The sequence below is a fragment of the Monomorium pharaonis genome, chromosome 6 (assembly GCF_013373865.1).
Source record: "Monomorium pharaonis isolate MP-MQ-018 chromosome 6, ASM1337386v2, whole genome shotgun sequence".
Lineage (NCBI taxonomy): Eukaryota > Metazoa > Arthropoda > Insecta > Hymenoptera > Formicidae > Monomorium > Monomorium pharaonis.
The window spans coordinates 552315-559747 of NC_050472.1; positions in this window are offsets into that span (position 1 = coordinate 552315).

The following is a 7433-nucleotide window of genomic DNA, read 5'->3' on the forward strand; positions in this document are numbered from 1 at the left end:
TAATTTGATTATTACAATTAAAAATAATTTGTTTTTAATGTATGTAAGATTATTAACTTCATTAAAATAGTAATTATATAACACAATCATGTATTTTTAAGTATTGTCTAAAGTAATATTAAAGAGATTATTTTATTTACAAATATTTTATTTATAATTTGTCTATCAAGTTTCTATTATAACGTATATCTAACGCATATCTAACGTATATCTGTTTACAGTATATCTTAATTTACTATGCACTTGTATTACAAATTTAAAAAATTTATTGTAAACATTATTATTAGTTTCACATTAGTGAAATATTCATGCATAATATTTATACATAAAAATATATGATTTTTTAAAATAATGATAACACCATGCAACTTATCATTAACAGTTGTTACAAGAAAGAAAAATATTTATACTTAAATTTTTATTTTACTTGTAATCTAAAAAATATTATTAATAATGATTTATTTAGTAATTTTACATAATTTATCTCATTTGTTTCAAAGTGTTAACACCATCCGTTTAATAAAAGATGACTTTTCTAATATATATGTTAGTTAATAATGAATAATAACATTTATTGAGAATCAATGTTTAATTAAAATATTATATTAGGTTTTGAAATAATACCGTTATGATAGAAACTTGATAGACAAAATAAATATTTGTAAATAAAATAATCTCTGATATTACTTTAGACAATACTTTAAAAATACATGATTGTGTTACATATAATTACTATTTTAAAGTTAATAATCTTATCATACATTAAAAACAGATTATTTTTAATTGTAATAATTAAATTATTTATGTCGTACTTTTTAGGTTACCTGCTACAAACTCACGGAACTCGCAACTTGCTCGTGATGATTTGGCTATACCGGACAGCATTGAGTTGTCACGAATCATGATGATAGTAGATGGTTGTGCTTATCATATATTTCGGTCCTAGAGAAAATTACTCAGTAGCCATTATCGTAAACACCCTATATACTGGTTCGCCTAGGGAATCAAGGTTAGCGCAGTCTAGTATATTATAGAAGTCTGTGGTGGGAACGCTCCCCTACACGGACTCGATAGCACTTAAATTTATTAAATTGGTAGCACTGGTCAAATTGGGCGCGTAAATACACGACATTAGGCATGTCAGCTGTGACGAAACAAATCGTGGAACGGAGTGATCGGACAAAGTATATTCCTTCATAATTTCATATTTTAGTGCGTTTAAGAAGAAGAAGAACCATAAAAGCAGATTCTGTTTCATTATATACAATTCTTATTTTGGTTTCACTGAAAAAACTTATTAATTCTCACATGTGATAGCATGTATTGACCTCCCGGCGGTTGCTGATCTTACAGAAGTTTACATGAGCAAGAAAGATTTCAATAAGAGAAATCACGATAAATCGGATATCTCTAAAGATATTCAAAAGCTCGAAGAAGTGATGCGTGATCAAAAAGATGAAAAAAATATCGAGGAAAGCTTTAAACACGTCGTTTGCGACATTATATCGAATGAAGATTTTTCTAATCAGGAAAAGTTGGAAAATAACGAAATTTCTGGTGTCAACAAAACTCACGTAAGCAACGAAGTTATTAACAACGAATTTAATAAAAGAATGAATTAAATGAAAAATTAAATATATTATGTAAGGCCTTAATGATAAAATCAACTAATAGAAAACCAGGCAAATGAGCCAATATTGGATGTTGTATTCAATGTATTATATAAATGACTTTAACAAATAAACGTTTCAATCTGTCATCAGCTTATTATCAACATTAAAATACAAACATAAAGCATGGATAATTAATGTAACAATTAAAGTTGGGACAAAGTAGACATGTAATAATTTCTTTTAATAATAGTTAAAATGAATGGTATAATTAGCAAACATCCATAGGATAACGTTCAGTAATGGATGTTAAAGTTTAAAAACATGGGTGCCAAAGATGGTAAAATTTGTTTGTTATGCATTCTATTCTTTGTGATGTGAAAATGGACTATAAATATGACCAATGTCTTAGTATTATGTATGTATTGATGTAAATAAATTATAAAATAGATAGAGAAACACTTAATTAAAATTAATGCTGATTGTGCTGTAGTTAAAACGTATGTTTAATAGGTGGAAAGTGAACGTCTTTAACTCCGATTTAAATAAGAAACAACATTTGTTCTTAGAGTCAAACATGAGTGATGAGTGTTGTGAGAAAATAAGTAAAAGCAAGGAGATAAAGAAGAAGGGGGGGATAAAGTAGGGAACAAAATAGGGAAGGAATGGACAAGACTTAAGAATAAAACAAAGAGTAAAAATTTCAACAGCTGATCAGAGTAAAGGCTATAATTGCAATAATGTCTAAGATCTGTAAATATGATTTTAGTAGAAATTCTATATCATTTTACATATTTAAGCTCATTTTTTGCTGTTTGATTTGTAACATCTCGGAAATGAATCTTTTTTAGCTAAGACTTGTTTGTCTAAAATTTTGACATGTCCAGTAAAACTTATGAGACAGTTCTAATCTATGATTAGAGATAATTAATGGTGAACCACATTTTTTATTAATATCTTTTTATGTTCTTTAATTTTGATGATTAATTTTTCCTTTGTTTGGCCCACATAGTCTAGTAGAATTACTTTTTTGGGAAAAAATTTGTGACTCACACTTGATTGCATAAAGTACAATAAATGTGCATAGATTAAGATAAGTACGTTTGCCATTTGCAAAAAGTTGGGGGGTTATTACAAAATTATGAGTTGAAGTGAGGAAAAAGCAGTTTTTTGCTTGTGACTCGTAAACAAAAAATGGAATCCAAAAAGTTTAAATAAAAATTGTAGGTATTAACTATTAACGCCCCAAGCGCATTTTTTATATAATTTTTCAGCGACTTTATTTGGCAACATTAAAGGTCTATAAAAAAATTAAAAAGTATCAATTTTTACGGAAAATTTTATGATCGATAGAATCCGTCGTAAAACTGCGTGAAAACATAGTCCAAAAAAGTTTATGGCGGGCTTTAAGTAAAAAAAAATACAAAAAATTGTGAAAAATAAAAAAAAATTTTTTTACATTGAAATAGTATGAAATTCCAATCCCTTTCGCAACCATCAGTGCACAAAATATTTGTACTTTAAGGATACATTTTTAAAATTTGTTAAAATTGTCATTTTCATTGAAAAATGGCGGCTAAATTGGAAAAATTTACGAATTATCGTATTTTTTCCACAATTATTCATAAATTACGGACAAAATTAACGGCTTATTATTACTGAAAATGGGATTGATATTCACAGTTCATTTTTGATCAATACACAATTTTTAAGATGGTGGATTCAATATTGCGACCAAAAAGGTGTAATCGTCGATTTTTTCTACATTTTTCCTAAATTTCTTCAAGAATTCTTTCTCAAAAACTGTTTTATGCACGGACTATTATTTATGAATTTATTAGTATACATCAATGGACAAATTTATAAAATTATCAGGCAGTAAATTTAAAATAGTAGAAATTGTTGGTTACTAACTTTTATTGCTGTTATATATAATCAGATATTTTCCTTGGTTTTTATAATTTAATAATTGAGTAACTAAATAAAAAATCATAACCTTTATAAAATATTATATATATAAAATGCATATTTCTAGTTTTGTAAATTATTGAAAAAAATTGTTATCGAGTGTCGCTAATTCTACCATAATTTGATTTTTCTTTAATGTTTATTATTTTTGTGATTTACAATACATTATTCTCACCAGGCCTCTAGCACTCGCTTATATTTTCAAGCAAAATGTGACCTCCTTATTGTCCGAGATCCGCTAGGGGCGCTGGTAGTAAACATAGCCCTCTAACCTATTGCAGCGTGTGTGCAACGCGTGAACACACGCAAGTGATAAATAGTGATAGCAAGTGATAGTGATAATATATCTTGATAAATAGTGAACGTTTACAGAAACTAGTAAAACGAGAAGCATGCCACATTGCATAGCTCCGGGATGTACTTCCGGATATAAATCGAATTCAGAGAAAGTACATTTTTTTATTGTGCCAAAGGACGAAAATATAAGAAAATTATGGCAAGATGCAATTTGAAGAAAAAACTATAGTGCGGGCAGGACAATCTCTGTGTGAAAAACATTTTATGGCCCAAGATATATTGTGGAAGCGTGAACTAACAGGTCCTGATGGACAAATACTCGGCGTTGTAAGTAAACAATTATTGTATCATTTTTGTATACTTATCTACACAAATAGATAAAACTATTTTTGTTTTCCAGTCATATTTAAATAACCAAGGTTGCGGAAAGGCACCGTATCGTCACAATTTTCATGGACAGAAATTACTGTGGATAATACACTACTTCACAAACAGACACAAATGGTACATGAAATAGTACAACAGTGCAAAGAAGAAAATGCACAAGAAACAGTATAAATAAGCCTAAATTCTCATTTATAGATTTGATAGCTTGTACTACATTACAATTACCAGTAAATTGGTCTAGATGTACTTTCATCTGTAATGGAACTAAAATTGAATCATTTGTCATGGTACTAATGTATAAAAAATAGAAACAGTTTTGTCACTAAAAATATCAAAGAACTTATTGTACAAGAAAACTTATATCTAACTAATAAACTTATATCTAACTTATATCTACACTATTTATACATTTGTATATATTGTATCGATCACTTATTTATTTCATAAACCTGTCAATTTAAATTAAAAGATTTGATTTTTAATAATTACTTGTATTACAAATATTAAATAAAATAATAAAAATATTTTCTGATTATTTAATATACTTATATTATTGTTATGTATGTCATAAATTGCTGTCGCGTGCAATCGCATGCTGTCATGGCACTGATGACAACTATGGCAACAACCTAACCTAACCTAACCTAACCCTCCATCTGTACACTTATTTTCACTAACACGGTTTGTACACTGACCCTTTTTGTCCTGTCCTCTTTTTTTTAATGTTAAATACATGCAAAAAATCTGAAAAAAATTTCTAATTTTGAGTAACTAAATTTTAAATTTTAATAGTTATTTTGGTCATTCATTAAAAAGTTTGTTTACAATAACATTTTAAATATCTCGAGATTGACAAAAATTGGAATTTTGTAAAAAAATTCATAACTTAATAACAAATTATTATTAAGAAAAAATATTTTAAGGTTTTTTAGATTTAGGTATGACTTTTCAGAAAAAAATTGTTTTATATGTGTGGGTTGCAAAAAGTATAATTATTTGCATGACTGAAAATAAGATTTTCGGGATAATGGGAATATAATAAAATAATTTTTTACACAAAATCTTTTTTTTATTATAAAAAATTAAAGTACATATTAAAAAATTCAGATATAATGGAAAATAATCAAAATTGAAAAAAATTATAATATCGTATATCTGAGTCTGCCGCTCTTGAAAAAAATAACGAATCTGCTCTGAAGTTCTAGTAGCCATTGTGATTTGCCTTTATAAACTTAAAAAAGCAAATTATGCTTGCAACTCAAGTAAAAACATCATAAAAATAATTAAAACAATTAAGAAAAATACAAAACTCAAAAATATACATATTTCTTATCGTCACGAAATACATATACGGTCTGTACACTGGGTCTTTTTGGGAACACTTGTAAACTTTACACGCTGCTGTGTTAACAACAAGCGCGAGGTCGAGAGCGTTCCTTTCCCGGGGATAGATACGACTGTTACAACCAAGGGAAACTTCGCGAACGCCAAAAATTTCTGAAATTTTAATGAACTTTTTTATTAAATGAAACTTGGGCATAATTAATAGAAGGGGGGGTAATACCAAATGAAGTTTAGAAAAATTTTATAAGTTTGGGTTGTGCTTTATAAAACGGTTATTTTAAAAAGGGTTGAAAACCATTTCTTAAAAAAATTTAAGTTTTTTTTTGCCTTTTTTTTCTTGTATAATCTTTTCCGTAAAACTAGAATGAAATATAAAAAATGTTTTTTATATTACAAAAGTTTTTACAAGTTATAAGTTACCTCCTAGTTACCGAATATGTAGTTTATTTTTTCTTAAAAAAAGTTTATTGTTTGTTTTTTTCAAAAACATTTTTTTTCTTTTGCAAAAAAAATTTTGGGAAAAATAAATAGAATAGTGGAATAGAAAGTATTCCATGTCGTAAAACTTTTGTACGAAACATTTTTTTTATATTTTGTTTTTACGTTTTACGAAGAATACCCTACATCGAGAAAAACGCCCACAAAATTGTCCCCTCAACTTTTGCCCGCGTGCCTTTCCACCCCTTCCAAGCCCCGGGTTTGAAACCAAAAATAAAACATTTTTCTAAATTAATGATATTTTACCCCCTAACAAAGTTAATGCCCAAGTGTTTCGATTAAAAATTCAGAAAATTTTTCCCATTTGGGCTTATACAACACGGTTGGAGGAGTAAACTTATCTAATAAATCCTTCAAAGGTTTTTGACCATCTTTTACCTGATTTCCCCCCCGACTCTATCTTCGTAAAACTAAACAAAAATAAAAAAAAAATAATGTTTATTACACCAAGTTTTCCAGCATTAAATCTTTCCTTTTCCCGACGTTCACTAACGCTGTTGTTCTTTTTTTTCGAAAACATTTTTTTTTTTTACCATTCCCCCCCTTTTTCAATCACTGCCTTGATGTAGCTCGCCATTTTCTACCGTAATTATAACTATCCTTCTACAGTATTACCCCTGTTTTTTCCTTCCTTTCTCTCCCTCTTGGTGTCATCTTCCTTTCTGTTTAGTCTCCTTTTTCTCCTGGTTCTCCTCCTCTCCCGTTATACGTCTCTTGGCCTGCCCTGTCTTGCGTTGGCATCTACACAGGTGCGCCATATTAGCGTAGATCCCCCCGGTTTTGCCTTTCCACACAGTTCCATGCTGTCTACGTTCCACCAAGGCCCAATTCGAGGTGTTTATATTCGGCATGGGTACCACGGTAAATAATTATCATAGATGTTTCCAAATCTTTCACACCCGGGGCTTGAAGGGTGAAAGCACGCCACCTTTTCCAAAGTTGAGACATTTTTTTTTTTTTTTTGCGTTTTTCACTCGAATATCCCCTCGTAAACTAAAACAAAATATAAAAAAAAAAGGTTTTATACACCAGTCGGGTTAAAAATATGGCCTAAATACCATTTTATTTAAAACTAGTATCTACTAAGTCTATTTATTTTTTTCCAAAAAAAATTGTTTTTTTTATTTTACAAAAAGAAACCAAACTTTGTTTTATAAAAAAAACAATTTGTTTTTTTTAAGGACCCATAAATAAACAACATAAGTATTGAAATAGAAGGCCTTTATAACATAACGGGTAAAACTTTTGTATAAACACTTTTTTTTTTTATCTTTTTTGTTTTTGTTGTACGAGATATATCGAGAAAGGCCCAAAAAACTCCCTAATTTA